Genomic DNA, 19,936 nt, shown 5'->3' with positions numbered 1-19,936 from the left:
AAGAATTCAGCGAATAAACACAGTCTGACACAGATCAGCTCTGGAGCACATCCTCCTCCCTGCTCTCAGAGGAGAAACCTGAACCAGCTGTTAAAGGACAGAGCAGGAATCAACAAGCATCAGCAAAGTGGGGGGCCTTCCTAATAGCTAGAGGTGTGTCTGCTAAGCTGGACCCCCCTGGCCCCTGGTGGTCCTGCCCTCAGTCACCCCACCTCTCACCAACTAGGAGCAGAAATAAGTATCTGGACACTTCACTAGTTTTTGCCACCTGCAAACAGCAGTGACTGAGAACCAGCTGGGAACAGGGCACAAAGCTTAGAGCTGGGGCTCAAGGTCTTCCTCACCCTCCATGGGAGGCTATGCCATCAGAATCGCTGGCAGGTGCAGGGCCTCTAGGACACCAGGACTGGCAACGTGTGTGTCCAGGGGGACGGAGCTGGGGCTCAGGAGTCCCTCACAGAGAGCTGCAGAGCCCTGTCGAGGCCTGACTGATCAACAACAAGGGCTAAACTCAGCCTCTGGTGACAGAGGTGCTGGGGGATGACACTCCACTCTCCCAGGGCCCTCGTGCAAAGGAGACAATCAGAATGCCAATATTAGCTTAGCCATTTATAACGGGCTGCTTGTACCAGGCATCAAGGTAAGGGCTTTATGTATGTGTTATAGAGAGAAATCTCGTATTTATCGTTCACAAAAACCCAGTGGGGAACGAGGTAACCAAAGCTAAAAGAAGTAAAATAAGTTGCTGAAATCACATGGCCAGTAAGAGGTGGGTGGCAGGAGCCAAAGCTGGATCCTGTCGGGCTCCCAGGCTGGCAAGCTTCACCGCCAGCACACCGGAAGCCAACACAGTGGGAGGCCATGGGCTTTAGAGGCAGCTGGGCCTCGGTACAAGTCCCAGCCCTCCACTCACACCAGCAGCCTCTCTAAGCCCCCATTGCCTCCTCTGTCTCAGGGCCCAGTAGTGGCCACCGGCCTTGGCTTCGGACCATGGTACGGACACGACACGTCAGTGAAGCAGCCCAGGTCTTCTCTAGCCCGCGAGGAATGGCATGCACTGGAGGAGTGCAATGTTCACTCCCCGTGACGCTCTCCCATCTCAGCTGTGAACTCCGCACACGGCAGGGACCTCACTCACCCAGGACCTCACTGCTCTAGCCCAGCCTCTCCCCAGCTGCCCCACTCCACTGTTTTCTCTTTGTTTTTGTTTTTTGTTTTGTTTGTTTTTAACCCAGCTTTATTGTTCCTCTTAGCTCTTCTCATCACCTGATGTATCATATATCTGTGTGCTCATTTGTGTTTTGTCTGTCACCGTGCACTAGAATGGAGGCTCAGTGAGGACAAGGATTTTTCTGGTTTTACTTACTACTGTACCCTTAATGTCCAGATAAGAACCTGGCAAGGGGTAGGCACCAGGAAAATTAATGAACGGATCTATCCATCAATCAATATCTAGCAGATTGTACAAACAGGCACTCGGTAAATTCATTGAATGAATCAATTACTCAATGTCTAGCAGATGGTACAAATGCCGTTAATTCCCGGGCTCCCACCTCTAGGGACAGGCTGAATAAACTCTTATGTGCATATGTGCCCACAAAGACACATTCAAAAGGTGTGAGGGCTGAGACTGCTCAGTACCTTAGAACTTTCTGGCTGTTGTGGATTGGCTTATTCCCAACTTGAGAAAACTGAGAAGTAACACGGTCAGAGGGACACGGCTCCAGGGAAAGGGGAAACGTGCCCCCCAGACACCACAAGTCAAGTACATCTTCTCCCTCCCTTCCAGGAGCCCCTCACACTCAGGAAAACTTTCTCTCCCAGCAGAGTCTGAACCGTCTATCAGAGTCTGGGCTCCCACTCCCTGCCCACAGCCCCCGAGCCCCTCTAGATGACAGCTTCCTCAGCCGCCGGAGAAGGGGACACTCAGGCACTTGGCATCCCCCAAACAGGCCTCTACTCCTGCCGCAGCACAGTGGGTTCTGGAACGTTCCGAGGAATGGTCTTCTTTGGCCAGCGAGGGCAAACCCCAAGAATCAGATAAACACCAGTGGCCTGGCCTCCACCCCTCTCGGGGCTGATTCATGAGGCCCAGGCGTGCCCATTAGCTGCCAGGCCGGCCCTGTGTGCTCAGAAAAATACTGCCGCTGCTCTGGAGGCGGCTGCAGCATTTCTCAGAAGAGCCGCGGCCGTAATAACCAGGCGTCCGCCTCCCGGCCCGGGAGCCCATCAGTTATTATCTGCAGCACAAACACCTACCACTTTGTACTAACATTTTGGCAGTTTCATACAAACAGAGCACTTAGCGCTGCCCCATAACTCTGCGCTCTTGCTGGGCCCCAGCTCCCAGCTGGCACGGGCAGCCAAGTGGTCTGCAGCAAAAAAGTGCGAAAGCAAATGAAACGTTTGGGGTTGTTTTTATGGGCTTCTCTGCAGCCCCCGCGACTCCCCCGGCTCCCGTGGCAGACACACAAGTATGAGTTCAGACCCTGCACGACACAGTTTTCGGACAGGCCCCGGTGACGCCAGCTCTGGGGATTACAACAGGATGCATTGTGCGGCATTTTCCGTCCTCGGCCGGGGGCTTCCGCTGCAGGCGCCGGGGATCCGCAGGCTTCGCGTCCGCCCACTGCCTACGCGTGGCCGGGCTCGCTGTCCTTGCAGCTGGGCACCCCTGGCACATGCTGATCCTGCAGGAAGGACAGAAAGACCCGAACGTGGCCGCTGGCTGCCCAGATATTTGCCGCCCCGGTCCTAGTCCATCCAGGAGCCCAGGACCTGAGCAGTTCAAAAGCCTTGTAGCTTTTTCTGGCAGAGGTGGGGGGATTCTGGAGGCCACAGGAAGAGGTAGAGAGTGGCTTCTTGGGCCTGGAGGTAGGTTCGCTGCCCACTGCATGGGTTCTACCAGCCTCGAGACTGGACAGGGGACCCCAGGGCCAGGTGGATGGTCTGGCTGCCTCCTGTCCCCTTTCTGAGCCCCTCCTCTCTGGCCCATTCAACTAGCTGTTGCCTCTTTCTAATGATCTCCGGATCCTTCAAAAGCTAAAACTGTTTAAGAGAGGTATTGGGAAGGCCCTGCTAGGTGTCAGGTGCTGTACTGAGCACTTTCATGGCTCTTAAATTCCCCTAAAAGCCCTGTGAGAAGGTAGCATTGGCTCCATCTGAAAGGTAAAAACACTTGCGCTCAGAGAGGTTAAGTGACCTGTCCAGGGTCACACAGCTTATGAATGGGGATGCTGGGACAGAGACCCAGACCTGCCTCAATCCAAAGGACTGCTTTTGCCTCCTGCTGCCTCCTGGGGAGAAGTGAGGTAGCACACGAGAGCTTCCTGAGGAGCCCAAAAGACCCTGCTGACTTGGGGCTGGCACCATGCGTGTGCTGTGTAACACCGGGCAACTGTCCTCTCCTCTCTGGTCTAGAGTATCAGCGTCCGTGCAGTAACGAGCACGGATCTGTTGTTCCCTTAGGTCTCCCTTGTCTCTTACACAGCCTTCACTCGGGCCTCCCCGTCCACCCCAAGGTTGCTGCACTGGCCTCCAATGGCCTACCCGTCTGCAATAGGCACCCCACTGCGCACCCACAGAAGCCCACAAGGTCTGTGTAACTGGCCGCTACATAATAGCCACGCTCTTTGGCTTGGTGTTCGAGGCCTCTCAAAGTCTGTCCCCCTGCTGCTGGAGGTTCAGGCCAGGGCTTGGCTCCTGAGGCAACCAAAGGGCTAATCAGGGAAACCGAGGCAGCCAACCGTTCTCAAGAGCGAGAGTGGGGTTAGAAATCCCCCATTAGTCCTCATCTAGTCCCAGTTTGTTGCCCACCTTAACTCCCACCTCCCAGGATGGGCTGGGGGCTGAGACCTCTCATGTGCAGCCTGCCTCAGCCAGGACGGACCTAGGAGCCCGTGGAACACACCATAGGTGTGGTGGCCCTTCGTGCTGGGATTCCTGCTGTGTTCTCTGCCTTCAGCTGCAGTGTCTCCTCCTGCCCCGCCACCAAATGGTACTCATTTCTCAAGACTCAATCTCTTCTCCCTCATTACCACCCTTCTGCTCCTCCTCCTCCAGGAAGACCCCCACAAAGCCTGCCCCAATCTCCCAGGCCTGGTTGGCAGGTCACTCACACTGCCTTGTCTAATTTTACAGTGTTTTCTCAAAGGAGACCTTAGAGTCCCTCAAGAATTCACACAGAGCCTTCTCCTTTTGAATCTTCTCACGTATTCACTCACTCACTCATTCACCAACAGCAAAGACTTTTCTGAGACAAGCCATATGCTAAGTGGCAGAGATAGGAGGACAAAGATGACCTTAGTCACGGGGTCATCAGACCTGAAATGAGATTATAGATATTTTTGAGTTCGGAGTCCATTGGGGTGGAGGCAAGAGTGACGAGGACTCAGAGAAGGAGCTCGTGCAAAAGTTCTTAAAGGTGGTAACACGGGCTGGTACAACTCTGGGATGTCTAAAGAGCCAAGGGGGAGAGGGAGGGACAGGGGGAGAGCAGGCTGTAAAGGCAGGCCCAGGCCCTCCCTGGACAAGCTGAACAGCCCCCAAAGCCCTTTGGTCCTGAAAGTGACCGGAAGCCATGGGAGGTGAAATAGCTGGTCAGGTTCCCCCCTGGAAAAAAAATCTCTAAAAACTTTGAAGCCCTCACTGTCTAGGTGACCTTGGGTGAATATCTTAATGGCTCTGAGTTTCAGCTTCCTCATCAGCAAAATGGGGAAAATTACACCTGCCCTTTATGAAGCACTATTACTTGGCAAAGGTTGTTGACAATAATGATGATACTAATCAAATAGGGGGATATTAAGAGACCTCCCCTCAATCTCCCCAAGTCATCCAGAGGGACCTGGGAGCCAGAGCCCCTCAGAAACCGGCCAGGGCCCTGAGTCTCCTTGCCCAGTGGAAACCTCAGCCTCAGGGTGGCCCGCCGGCCCTCTCCCTGCCCAGCTGCCCAGGCCTGGGAATAGACAGGCCCAGCCCAGCCTAATTACTCTCATCCTGGCATCTGCCTTTGGTTAAATGCACAGATCCTCTCACAGGCTTGGAACATCAGCAGTAAACAGAGCATCTGCATGGCGGATGCTGACGTTTAAAAATAGCCCAGCCTTGGGAACCGCATTTCCCTGCCCTGGGAAGTTCCTGGAACGGGAGAAGGACCATCTATTGCGGATTTAGCCCTCCAGCAACACACTCTGAGTCCCCAGGCCAGGGCAAGAGAGGGGCTGCCTAGCTGGTGCAGTTCCACAGCCAGCCACCAGGTGGCGCCAAGGCCGCCGCCTGGGGGCCCGGGAGGGGCTCTGGGACGCCCCAGCCTTTGGCAATGCCCTGTTCTCCCACCACTTGGCCTTGGGAGTTGGCTGCGGGCAGCAGCTTGGCAGCCTGCGGCTGGGGGCGGATGGCGAGGCTGGTGTGGGATTTCAGCCTCTCCGGAGGGCCCTCACGGCTGTGTGCTGAGCAAACGTTCGGGCCTGATGTCGGCAACATGCGGAACCAATTTTCGGGGAACTCGGCAGCCAAACCATCCACCTTCGGGCGGGAAGCAGGATCGCTGTCGGCCCTGGGGGCTCTGTGTCTCCCGTTTGGAAAATTAGAGAGGTCTCCTCGCGGTGGGGGGCAAGGCCGGCCTGGCTGTGCAGGGCCTGAGAATAGAGTCTGGACAAGCGCTGAACTCATCTGCCCTGGGCTGGGGAATTATAGTCCGGGCTCAGCTACGACTTTTTAATGAAGCATCTACTATGTGCCCAGCATTGCCCTGCATTTTCCATGCATTTTCTTAGCTGATCCTCACAACCAGCAAGTCTCAGGGAGTCAGCCAGGGCACCGCACAGGGCCCCAGTCTTTAATGGGCACGGAAACATCACTAGAATAAACCAGAAATGCAAAGCTAATTCAGATCCCCGCACACAGAGAGGAGAGGAAACTGATTCTTCTACCACCGAAGCACTCCCCACTTCCTAAATCTCCTTGGGTAACACCAGAGGGGCCTGGAGGCCAGAGCCCTCAAAGCACCAGCCAGGGCCCAGAGTGTCCTTGCCTGGTTGAAACCTCAGCATCATCTCTTAAACTACCTCCATCTCCTAAACTACCCCCCACTAAGTGAACATAGAACAAATGTTTAAAGCATACATCTCTGAAACACAGAATTGTCAGCTTTTCTGGGTTTCTCATTGTCTGGCCCTGGACACTATTGTAATCACTCCCATTTTACAGATGAGAAAACTGAGACCCAAGGAGTCCCTACGGGAGGTGGAGGGCTGTAATTGGAAGAGGACTAGATGGTATGACAGGCAGGCAAAATCATTAGATGGTTCTCTCTCCTTCATGAACTTGTACATGGATCTGAGACTCCATTTCCTCATCCATGTGGCGTGTGGTAGGAATCATAACAGACTCTCCCTCTGTGAGAATCAGGTGATGTTCAGAAACTCTAAAGTGCTGTGCATGTAAATTAGTTCCAGAATCGACTGTGGTACAGGCTGTGGGGTAGAGGAGTCGGGGAGGAGACTGAGGGGGCAGAAGAACCCTTGGAAGAGCAAGTATTCCCAGGAGGTTACTCCAGGACTACACAGGAAGAAGCCAAAGGAAGAAGGAAAAACAAGACGGTGGCCTCCAACCAAAACACTTGACAGAACTTCCCTGAGAAAGGAGAACGACTCCATAAGATAAACGAGGAGGGTCCTCTCCTTACCTACTCCCTCTGCCCCCACCCTCATCCTTCCAGCTCCTCAGTCATGGAATTTGGCCGCCCCTGAGTGTCGGTGATAATGAATGTAGGTGGCACTGAGCAGGTGTGGAAGGTCTCGGGGGTGTCCGTGGGAGTAAGCAGTCCAACCCCTGAGTGTGCAGCTCCTGGGTGTGCAGAACGACCAGAGACACCTGAGTCATAGCGAGTGAGGGTGCGCGTAACCCTTGGCGGCTGTGTGAAGCTGGTGGAGGTGGACACATCGTCTCTGACTGCTCACTGTGCCTGGGATGATTTGCTTCAACTCCTACTGATGCGTCTTGCACTGTCTCCCTCCTCAGAAAGAGACCGTGTCCCTCTCCCCTTCCCCCACTGCGTGGGCAGAAAGAGCGGGATCGTGGGGAGGGAGCGCATGGCAGTGGGGTGCTGGGAGTAGATGCTAGGGACCATTTCAACACTGGGAGAGGGCTGAGGAGGAGGCTTGGGGGCAAGACGGGGAGAGGGGACAGCCCACGTCTCAGTACTCTGCCAGGCTGCGGCTGTCCTCTCCGCCTACTCCCAGCTGGGTGAAGTTGCATTTCAGGCTCATTATAATGACACCCTCATCTGATATGAGCTTGTATGCAGAGGTCCTCTCAGAATCAGGCAGGAGGAATAATCACAGAGTGTGAGGGAATCTTATTATGTAATTACTCACTAGCATGACCCTTAAGATTCCAAATTTCACATTCACCATTTCACTTAATTCTCCCAGAGGAGGTTATGATTTCCATCATGTGGCCTTGGAAGCTGAGGCTAATGCAGTGTGCTCTGCAGAGGTCAGTGAACATTTGCTCAAATGCCTCTGGCCAGGCCATCACCTACTAAACAAAGTTCTAGGCCCTTACCTGGGCTTTCCAGGCCACCTGGATCAGACACATCTAAGCTGCCTCATCCATCACCAGGCCTCTCCAACCATCCTGGATCTAGCTATGCACAATGTCTTTCTGTTCTTTAAAAAATTCTTCTGGAAGACCCTTCCCCCCTTTTCTGCCTGATGAACTCCTACTCTGTTTTCAAGACCTGCTCAAATATCAGCACATCTTGCTCCCCACGGCAGAGTTGGTGCCCCTGCCTTGGAGTGTCCACTGCACTGCTCACTGAGCCCTACTGAAATTCTGACAGTGACCTTAGGAGCTGAGATTCATAGAGGCCTTCTTAAGACCCATACTGAGCTGGGTACTTTATACATACTTTACCTGTGCATTCCCTAAGGGCCGGCACTAGCGTGAGGCAGATGAAGCACTCTCTTTGGGTGCAAAATTTAAGGGGGTGCCCCCGAAACTCAGTAATCAAGGTAAATAATGTTTGAATGCATTATTTTAAAAAATCAAAAACAGCACCTGTTTGAAACATGCAGTATGCTCATGCACACACCAGCCAACGTTTGCCTTTTTGACATGCCTGGCTTTTTCCCTAGTAAGGGCCCTTTGTGAACAGGGAAATGTTTCTCAGTCCAAAGAGATATTGGGAAGATGTCTCAAAAACAAAAAACAAAAACAATTAAGTTTAAAATACTTTCCAGGTGATTCCTGGGGATGCTAGAGTTGGTTAATCATTGACCTAAAGTATTCTGCTCCTGGGGCTTCTAAAGAACTTAACTCCTTATTCCCCTTCATGTCAGCAAAATGACAGCCAAAGTTGCCATAGATTCAGCCAATCCCAACTTTCTCTTCTGCTGAAGAGGCTTTCAAAGGCTTCCCTTAGAAATTGACGATTGGGCTTCCCTGCTGGCGCAGTGGTTAAGAATCTGCCTGCCAGTGCAGGGGACACAGGTTCAAGGCCTGGTCCGGGAAGATCCCACATGCCGTGGAGTAACTAAGCCCGTGTGCCACAACTACTGAACCTGCTCTCTAGAGCCCGTGAGCCACAACTACCAAGCCCACGTGCTGCAACTACTGAAGCGCGTAGAACCCGTGCTCCGCAACAAGAGAAGCCAGCGTGATGCACCACAAGGAAGAGTAGCCCCTGCTCGCTGCAACTAGAAAAAGCCCACACGCAGCAACAAAAACCCAACACAGCCAAAAATAAAACTAAATTAATTTTTAAAAAAAGAAAGTGACGATTAAGTGTATCTGAAGGACAGATAAAAGTGAACCAGAAAAGATTTGAGGAAGAGGGTTCCATTAAGTGGGAACAACATATGCAAAACTTGAAAAGCTCTTTTAACCCAAAGTAAGTAGAAGGAAGGAAATAATAAAGATGAGTGGACATCAATGAAATAGAAAACAGACAAGCAATTGAGAAAAATCAATAAAACCAAAAGCTGTTTCCTTGAAAAGATCGATAAATGATAAACTTCTAGCAAGACTGAGCAAGAAAAAAGAAGAGAAAGCAAAAGATACCCATATTAAGAATGAAAGAGGGAGGGCTTCCCTGGTGGCGCAGTGGTTGAGAATCTGCCTGCCAATGCAGGGGACACGGGTTCAAGCCCTGGTCTGGGAAGATCCCACATGCCGCAGAGCAACTGGGCCTGTGAGCCACAATTACTGAGCCTGCGCGTCTGGAGCCTGTGCTCCACAACAAGAGAGGCCACGATAGTGAGAGGCCCGCGCACCGCGATGAAGAGTGGCCCCCGCTTGCCGCAACTAGAGAAAGCCCTTGCACAGAAACGAAGACCCAACACAGCCATAAATAAATAAATAAAAATTTAAAAAAAAGAATATAAAATTTATTTAAAAAAAAAAAGAATGAAAGAGGGAAAGAGAATAAGGAAATACGATGCAAAGTCTCTTTGACTTTTGATCAATGATGTAAATTTGAAAATTTAGATGAAAAGGACAAAATCATTAAAAAACAAATGACCAAACTTACTTAAAAAATAGAAAATATGAATCATTCCATATCTTTCAAATAAATTGATTTTGTAATTAAAAGCCTTACCCCTAAGAAAATTCCAGGTCTAGAGGTGTCACTGGTAAATTTTCTCAAATATTTATAAAAAAAATACTAAGCTTATTCAAGCTCATTTTTAAGAGTATGGCATTATCCTGATACCAAAACCAGACAAAGACATTACAAGAAAAGAAAAATCACAGGCCAGCATTCTTCATGGATATGGACACAAGAATCCTTAACATAATATTAGCAAGTCAAATCTAACGATGTATAAAAAGAAAAATACATCATTATCAAGTGAGCTTTATTCTACAAGTGCAAGGTTGGTTTAATATTTGGAAAGCAATCAATATAATTCACTATTTGTATACTTCTGGTCAATGTGTACGTTCATTATTATTTTGTTTTTATTTTTGCTTATTTTCTCAAAAGCTACTGTTATATTCAGTGGCCTATTGGAATTGATATTTGTTCTTTCTGCTCACTCAGGATTTCTCCCATCACCACCTTAACCTTACAACACACACGTGCCCATCATTGGCTCCTGCTTCACTCATGCTTGTCTGCCAGACCCCTAACTCTAGGCTTTATCCACTTTCATTCCCATCCTCCCCTACCCAGACCTCTATAAGCATCAGTTTCCCTCATAAGCATCAGTTGGCTGCTCAGTCTCAGCTCACATACCCACCTTCCCACTTTGTTCAATCTCTTGGCTTTCAGCAGGTGAGCCCTATCCCTCCAGCTCCATCTGGGGAACCAAGTCCAGACAAGCCAGGCCCTCCCCATGGAGGATGGGGCATTCAGACACTGGCCACTTCTTGCACAGATGGCTAAGAGGCCTTGGTGGGCAAGGTTCTTCCCAATGGACGCTTCTTGCTTTCTCTATTTACCCGTTTTATGGAGTCCCAACAAGAGACCCAGAGCAGATACTTTCCTACCCACCAACCCCCAGGAGCCTAGTATTACCCTCATACCTCACTGAGCACCCTCACACAGCCTCTTTCTGAAGTATTTGCCTTTGTGGATTCCCAAGTTCCCACAGAGCCTATAAAAGGGGAATCCTACCCAAGAAAAATGTTTTGAAATTCATAGACTCCCTAAAATTTTCATGGGATGGGGGAACAGATTTTTAAAGGAAAGGTTAGGAATATGAATATCTCCTGGCATAATTCATCACATTTCAGTTCAGCCCTATAGGATATCTTTGGAATTGATTAATGGAATCCAGCTTCCAAGTAACTGGCATCTGCTGACTCATTGAAACTGAAAAATTGGCAGTTCCAGGGCTTTGAGGGTAGAACTAGGACGCAGGCGGCCACTGAGCCTGCTTTTAAAGTTGTAAAAGGGTTGTCTGAAGTTTCCCTAACATGCTTTTGTATATGCTACTTCTAGAATAACCTTGCCACTCTCCTTTTCACCAGATTACTCTAAATCATCCTTCAGGTCTGCAATGTTCAATATGGTAGCCACTAGACTCATGTGGCTTTTTAAATTTAAATTAAGTAAAATAAAATTTAAAATTCAGCTCCTCAGTCTCACTGATCATATTTCAAGTGCTCAATAGACACGTGGCTAGTGGCCACGACTTGAGTAATGACTCAAGTAGACACATATAGAATGTTCCCATCACTGCAGAAAGTTGTGTTTGACAGCCTTGCTCTAGCCTAGATAATCACTAAGCCCCTTCGAAATGATATTGAGCTAATTTTTGTGAGTCTTTTGTGAGCTCCATGGAGGCTGTAGGGCAGTGTAGGGACTAACAGCCTGTAACCCCCAGTGTGTCCTGCACAGTGTTGAACTTGGGATTGGCTTTCTAAAGATACTCACAGTTCTAAGAAGGGTCAGTTCAGTTCAATATGATTGGTGGAGCATCTGTGCTGTACTGGGCCCTATGCCAGGGGCTAGAGGTTTTAAAATGATGGGACAAGGGCTGTGCCCTCAAGGAGCTCACTGACTGGGGTGGAAGGCAGATCATATAAGCATATAACGACCCGATGGACACCAGGCAGAGGAGAGAGCACATGGTAGGGGCCTTGGAAGCACAAATGAGCAGAGATGATCACTGGCAGGGGAGCTGAGAAAAGCTTTAGAAAATAGTCCATGTCCAAGTAGCTTCTGAATGATAAATGGGAGTTACCCTGATGGCCGGATGAAGAAGGGCAATTCAGAAAAGATGTGCAGCATGTTCAAAAGCAAAGGGGCAAGTCATGCTACAGTGCACCAGGGAACCTCAAGCCAGTTGATGTTGGTGACCGAACATCATGTCTCAACCCCGACTCGATGCTTGGCATGGGTTAGCTGCTTAATAAACATGAAAATAATATGAATTTTGGTTCTAAAACTCAGGTATGCAGAAACTGTAACTTCAGACCCCAGCTGAATTTCTCTTTTGAGCCCTCTTTATGCCAGGATGTCAGGAACTCAAAATAAAGGGATCCTGGGTGACAGCGTTTGAGATGCTGGACTACGCCTCACCAGAATGTAGTTCTACTTCTGGATGTTGGTTTTGTGAATCATTTAATTCTTTTTCTATTTAAGCTACTTTGATTTGGGTTTTCTACCATAAAGGATCCATTTACAGGGAAGGAAATTGAGACCTTGATAATTCAAGCAGGTAACTTTTATTCTTAGTGTGCATCGGAATCACTTGGAGGACTTGTTAAAACATGGGTTCCTGGCCCCACCCTCAGAGACTCAGATTCAATAGGTCTGAGGTGTTGCTTGGAATTGGAACTTCTAGCAAGCACCCAGATGATGGATGATGCTGGTTCAGGGACCACATTCTGAGAGCACTGGCTTAGCCACTCACCCAACGTCACTTTGCTAGGAAGTGGCAACCTGGGATTTGAACCTGGCTCTGTCCGATTCCAAGCTTAGCACTTTTTAACTCACCACCTTTAGTAAACAGGATGAGAGAGAGTATATTAGCAGCAGGATATTGAATGTATTTGTCTTGCTTACAACCAGAAGACCAGCTCTAAGGGGAAAATAATCCATCACGTTTAAGTTGTTCATAGAATAACGTGCAATAATTTTCAGCCACCCTTGCTTGATTAGTCTCCCTTTAAAATGCCAGCTTTGTTTCTGGCCCAGCTATCTTTCACCTACAAAAGGCATCTCCCTCTTTGCACACACAGTACTTCATTATGTGGGCCACTTAATTACATGTGTAAAATGGAATGAAATTTCGTATGTCCATATGGAGTCGTGTTAGGTAATATTTTTATAACGTTGCCTCCAGCCATCGTGTGAAAGTTATAATGTCATTGCCACATAATTTCTTGGAAATTCCCACCTAATGCTGTATAGGTAATGCTGAAAGCAAATAAACTTATTCTACCCTTCCTTTTCCCCCATTCCCTCCCCCAACAATCTAATCAGCTGCTCCTAGGGAGAAGTTAAATACATGGACAACTCTGGAAGGTTCAGGACCTAAAATTGAGCTGAGCCTCCAAGGCCATCTCAAATGGTGCAGAGAGGGGATTTCCTGTCTTGACCAAGGGAAAGGGCCTATGGCTCCTTCCCGTCCCACCCTCCTGGTAGTCGGAGTATCAGGCTAGGTGCTTCGTTTTCTCTGTAGGGATGGAGGAGGAGAAGAAGAAGAAGAAGAAGGGTGTGAACAGATGACAGCCTGGAGGGTAGTGAGAGGCACCTCATGGAGGGCACCCAAGGGTGAAGGAAGGGAAGGCTGCAAGCCAGGGGTGTGCAACAGCAAAGCCATCGAGAGGCCTAGAATCAGATCTGGGTTGGAATCTGGGTGGAATCCAATCCACTTGAGAGGTGGAATGTAAGTTCACGAGGGCTGGCCTATTATGTTTAGCTCAGTTCAATAAACATTTATGGGTGCTGACTAGCATGCTGTTCCCTGCACTAAGTGCTGAGGACAGTGAGACAAATTAGGTGCTTCCCTGAGTAGAAATCACTGCCAGGCAGCTGTGCTGGACACTGGTAGGTAGTAGTTATATGTCCACCACATTTAGGTTTTCAGCAAAAGAGTAATATGATCAGATTTGCAGTTTAGAAAGACCATCTTGGCTGCAGTTGTGGTGGGGAGCTTGGAGGCATGAGGTCCGGGGGTTACATTACCGCAAGGTCCAGAAATGAGATCCCAAAGTCCTGAACCAAGGCAGGGCCATCCAGGAAGAAGGGGAGGGCACAGTTGAGGAACACTGAGGAGATAAAAGCCGTAAGATATGGGAAGGACAATGGAAGAGTCTAGGATGTTCCCAAGTTTCAGGTTCAGATGACTGACTTCAGCGTTAACTCACTCATCCTCTGCAGCCAGCACAGTTTGAGGCACATAATGGTGTTTTAACCAATTATTTCTATGATGAGTTAAAACAATCATCATCAAATTATTTAATCTGTCGGAGCCTTTCTTTCCATTTCCAAGAACCTCACTGTTGTGAGGATTAAGTTCAAGAGTGTAGGTAGAAGTGCCTAGCTCTGTATCTGGCCCACGGTAGGTACAAAAGAACTTTAAGTTCTTCACCCTCTAAAAAAAAAAATCACTAAGGATTCAGAAAACATCTAAAAATGTCAGCTTTTTCCTGCAACATCACTAAAACATTTGTAAAGGGTTGTTTTTAAAGTCATAAGCCCAGAGGACAAAGAGAACAGTAAAGACCTTACCACTAAACTTTCAGAAGGCAGAAAGCAGACTGTGAAATGGAAATGATTTAGCAGGCCCAGGAAAGCACATGCCCAAGCCAGCAGTTGGCAACCACAGAAGTAAAATGACTTGCATGGCAGAACCCTCTAAATTTGAGAGTCTAGAGGCTCAGGAATCACTACTGATGTCCCTGTAAATGAAAGTAAAGGTGAGGCTAAAATAGAAGAATTGGTTGAAAGTCTGTTTAAGAAGTGGATCGTCTCCCTGACTCTGAACAGACACCTTGACTGCCCTTCCCCCCTCTAGCAAAGACTGGAGACTTAGTCTCTACGAGGGTGAAGCAGAGAATCTCTAGGTATCTGTGACCAAAAATGAGGCATTAAATGGAAGTTAATATCTGAATATTTCCCAGTTCTGTCCCCAGGGGGCTGGCAGCCAGGCTTAGACCTACAAGGCAGGAGACTGGAAGGTCTTTTCTGGATGAATCTTATAGAAGATCCAAAGATGCTGACATCAGAAGTTCTCCAAGGAAACAGAGCAGCCATGTCACTTACAGTAAAGATAAGAAGTGACAAGCCCTCCCTCAGACATATTACGTTCCACTGGGGTTTTTTGTACCCTACCTAAACATAAACAGAGAGCTGAGGTTCACCAAACACATTAGCAAAGTCTCTAGTATTTAAAAAAGACAACAAAATAAGCAACCAAAACATAAGCTGCACAAGGACCTATATCTTTGTTTTGTTTGCTGAATTAGTCCAAGTTTTGTAGCTGCCTAGCATATAGTAAATGCTCAATAAATATTAGTTGAATGAATGAATGAAGCAATTAAGAGGAAACAGTGATCATGTAAGGAGAAGAAATTAACATTTTCAGAGGGATAAGAGAAGTTATAGCCTTCATAATACAAAACCAGGGTGCTATAAAAAAGGAAACTTTCAGGCAACAAAGAAAAGCACTTAGAAATTAAATATATGATACAGCAATGAAAAACTCAATTCACATGTAGAAGATTAAGTTTAAGATATTTCTCCAAAACATAGAGAAAAATTACAAAAAAATAAAAAATGGAAAAGAAAAATAAAAGGATAACACCACATCAGGAGGTTCAGCATCTGAATTTATGAGTTCCTCAGAAAGACATAGAGAAAATGTGAGGAGAAAGTCATCAAAGAAATAGTTCAAGATAACTTTCCAGAACTGAAGGATATGAATTTCCAGTCTGAAAGGGCCCACTGAGTACTTAGTATAGTGCAGTGAATAAATATGTACCCATACCAAGGCACATCATCATAAAATTTCAGAATGCTGAGGACAAGGAGATCCTACAAGTTATGAGAGAGAGAGAGAGATGTTGCAAACCAAGGAACAAAAATCAGAATGCATCAGATTTCTCAACAGCTATGCTGAGAGCTAGATGACACTGAGGCAATACCTTCAAGACTTTACTGAGAAACGATTTCCAACCTAGAATTCTATTCAGCCAAATTATTAACAGTAGAATAAATATTAAGTGTAGAATAAATATATTTTAGACAAAGTCTGAAGAAAAATGTATCTCTCAGACACCCTTTCTCAAGAGGCACCTGCAGGATGTGCTCCACCAAAACAAGGAAGTAAACAATGAAAGAGAAAGAAAAGGTATCCAATGCAGATATGATGGGGGATGGAAGAGCCCGGAACCAAAGTTGTGCAGTAGGCCTATCAAGCAACTGAACTATTTTGGAACTGAAAACAGTTCTTCAGGAAGATAAAACTGATAAAAGACTAATGTGTTTTAACACATTGTGAGGATATTTACACAGATGGAAACGCTATGTTCGTGATTAGTACATAGACAACTTCATGAAAGAAAGAAACTAGATAAAATTCTGAACAATGGGAAAAATAACTCATGCAGGAAAGAGAAAATAATCATAATTTTCCACGTATCTCAGCTGTGAGCTCTGACTGAAAAGTAGGGATACAAAGTATGAGCCCAGAGTAGGAATTCTGTCGTTAATTCTTAAAATTGGAAAATGAGGAAGCAGCTATATAAGCCCTCTTTTTCTGTGGAACTTAAAGCTGAGAGAATATGTCTGGAGCTGCAGAGGAATAGCTCATGGAAAGAGACTACCTGAGAGCAAGGCCAACCAGAGCAGAGAGGAGAGATAGAGACATCAAGTCTAGATGGCCCTGTTTGAACACCTGTATCCAGCCATGCCTGAAGCTATGCTACCCTTGCACTTTTTCAGTTATGTAAGCCACTAAATCCCTTTTGCCTGCAGAAGCCATCTAAATTGGGTTTCTGTCACTTATAATCAACAAAATCTAAATAACGCAGTATTTGATCTCACCAAAGCTTTGCGGGTTTTTGTTTTGTTTTATTTTATTTGGAAAAGGAGATTTCCCAGCTCTCTTCAACTCTCTGAATTATCCCCCCAGATGACCAATCAGAAAACTTGATGCAATTCACATTATCTGAGCAGTCTGACCCTCAGGATTGCAATAGAGAGATTAATCAATATTCAACCTTCTTTAGTGTGTCCTGTATTTCTTTAGTCTATCATTGTGGAGTTGACTGAAATTTAGGGTTAAATTGAATTTCCTCCAAACAGCATCTTAAAATTTGTGAAATTAATATCAATTCCAAATTTTGATTGGACAATTTAACTCTTCTGGTCCTCACTTCCCAGATTTTCTTGGTTAAATTAATTGGAGTTTAGCCATTTCTTGCAGTAGAGTTGCAAAAATAGAGAGTCCCAGATATTACACTCTGCTTGGCAAGCATTTGAAATTCAACAGCTTGAAAAATGATCCAGTTTCTTGAGCTGTATTTATAGCTGCAGTATTTATCCCCTGGTATGTCTTATCTGACACAATTTAAGGTCCAGACCACTTGTCTTTTCCACAGCTCTGTCCAGGGCAAGCATGTTTGGCCGACATCAGCCAGCACATCAACTACCTGCCTTCCTGGCACTCACAAAGGGTCCAGATTATCTCTGCAGGTGGAGAAGTAAAGGTGCCCCCATACCCAGACCTAAGGCTGCCTTGGGAATTTACTCCCAAACAGAGTTCTAACCCATATATTTAGCAGGTGTTCTTTTCAGTATTAATAAACAAGTGCTTTTTCTAAGTGAATTGATTTTTTAATGTGTAACAGTGCATTTAGATGATTTCATAAAGGTTTTTCTCCAAATATAGAATATATGAGTAATTTTTGCAGTTAAATATATTCTAACTCAAGGGTGAATCAGGGCAGTAAATATCATATCAGGGAAGAACGAACAATTGGCTTATCTGGGGATCAGGATCCTGATTATTATTTGTGGTCAAATAATTGTTTTTTTGTCCTAACTTTCCTACCTGCCTGTGTTGTTCATTAATGATATCAGTGTGTCTTTCATTCCCAAAAATGTATCTAAACTCTATATTTTGCATTTAATGATAAGGATCCAGCCTCATTTATTCTTTTCATATAATGACACTGGTAATGGAAATACGAATGGAGTTTTTATTAAAATTAACATATAATGATATTTTAAAATAAAATTATAAATAAGATTCAAATAAAAGAATGCACTAAATATCCTTGCTTCTTTAGATCTGGTTTGGGTATGTATAATAATATCCGTTAGCTGATTAATATTAATCCAAGGTCAGAAATTTAATAGATTGTCTTAAGGTTGACACTGTTTTTCTCAATTTAACTTTTTGGATTTAACTGATGATATAGGACATATTTAGGGACTGCTAGAACATCAAACTATCATTTCCCAAGTCTAAAAAGTGTTGATTTTTTTGTGTATTTTATGACTCCTAGTACTGATTATTACCATTTTAAAACATCTTTTGTTGTATTGATGAGAGTAGTGTTGACAGAAATATCGATACAGGTAGAATATTACCAAAAGGGGATAGACTGGTACTTTGCTAATTATTGACAACATTAGTTTGACAGGCTTCTATAGAAATGAATATGTCAAATTCTACTGCAAATACTTTGGGTGACTCACTCACTCGTTCTATCTATCTGCTTATATATCTATCATCTATCTATCTATCTATATATATATACTGGAATTTAACTGGTTTGAATATTTCCAGAATAACAGACTGCCTCTGAGAGGAAAAAAAAAAAAAGAAAACTTTAACCAGGATCTTGCTTGTAATGCTTGCTATTCAGTTACCATTTGTTCTGGAGTACCCTGGTGCATCAGTGAGCTTCCTGCCCAAAGCTGACCTCTCCAGGGATCTCTGGACCATGGTAACCACATACTGGTAACGGCAGGAATGGACCAAAGCTTGGGGTTTTACCCTCTCAACTTAGAGTATCCAAGTAAATTTCAAACACATATACCAACATTGCACCATGTGCAAGGCCTTATGAAGATGAGGTGGTAGTTGGAGGTGGGGCACAAGGGTCACAGATAGACAGAGTACAGCATACTGTATTTTCCAAAGATGGCTACAGCAACATATCCAGTCCCATTTACTCTTCAGAGCTTTATCGCTCTCCCATTGAGAGGTGGAGTTGTTTTCCTCTCCCCTTGAACTGAGCACAACTTTGTGACTGCATCAGTGGATAGAATGCAGTGGAAGTGATGTTGCATGACTTCTGGGGCTAGGCCATAAAAGAGGACTCAACCTGGCCCTCACTCCTTCTGTTCTGATCTGCTCACCCTTGACACCCACCACCATGTTATGAGGCAGCCCAAGGCACATGAGGAGGCCACACATACGTGTTCTGGCCAATAGATCCAGCCAACAGCTGGCATCAACTGCCAAACATGAGAGCAAATGAGCCTTCATTTTATCCCAGCTCCAGTTTTTGAGTTTCCTAGCTGAGGTCCCAGACATTGTGAAGTAGGAAAAAGCCTTCTGTTGTGCTCTGTTCAAATTTGCGAACTCACAGAATTTGTGAGGATAATAAATGGTTGTTTTATATGACTAAGTTTTGGGGAAAATTGTTACTAAGCCATAGTAATCAGAATGCAGAACTCCAGATACAGTAGGGAAACAGTTACAACTCCATGGTAAGGACCAAACCTCAAAGTGAACTTGATACAGAGCATGCATTCTCAACAGTGGCAATATTGTGCCCCCAATGGGGCAAAAATTGGCTCCTGGGAGGTGAAAAATCTTTTTTTAATGAATAAAGCATAGATATACATAGAGTACATAAGCAGGTAGTATATTTGTAGTATTTACATTTCATGGGTGGTAGAGGACTATTGGTGAGGAAAATGTCTAAAAAGGCTCCTTAAGTGGTGATAATGAAGAAAATAAAAAAAGATCGAGAAACTTTGAACTAGAGGGAGAGAGAGATTCATTCTGAGCTAGAGAAATCTGAGAGGCAGCCCATCCAAGCAGAAGACATTCTGACTTACTGGGAGACCCTGACCAAGCAACTTGATTTCTCCCAGTTTCGGTATCTTCTTCTGTGAAACAGGGAAAATGATACCTAGCATTCAGAGCTGTTGTTAAGCGTTAAATGAAATGTTTAGTAAAGTTTCTGCTATATAGTAGACTCAGGATTTTGTAGAGGTTGTTGAAGGAGATGCACTTTGAGTTGGCCCTGAAAGGAAAGATGGTGATTGATCGATATGGGGGAAGGGCAATTTAGACAGGGGACATGAATTGACCAAAAGTCCAAAGAGGTGGGAGAACACATTACAAATTAATAGTCTGATGTGTCTAGAGAGCTAGAAGCCATGGGGTTAGGAGATAGGCTGAAAAAAAAAATAGCCAGTAGCAGAGTATGGAGGACTTTGAATTCAAGGATGATG

The sequence above is a fragment of the Balaenoptera acutorostrata genome, chromosome 9 (assembly GCF_949987535.1).
Source record: "Balaenoptera acutorostrata chromosome 9, mBalAcu1.1, whole genome shotgun sequence".
In the NCBI taxonomy this organism is placed as follows: Eukaryota; Metazoa; Chordata; class Mammalia; order Artiodactyla; family Balaenopteridae; genus Balaenoptera; species Balaenoptera acutorostrata.
This window is presented reverse-complemented; position numbering follows the sequence as displayed.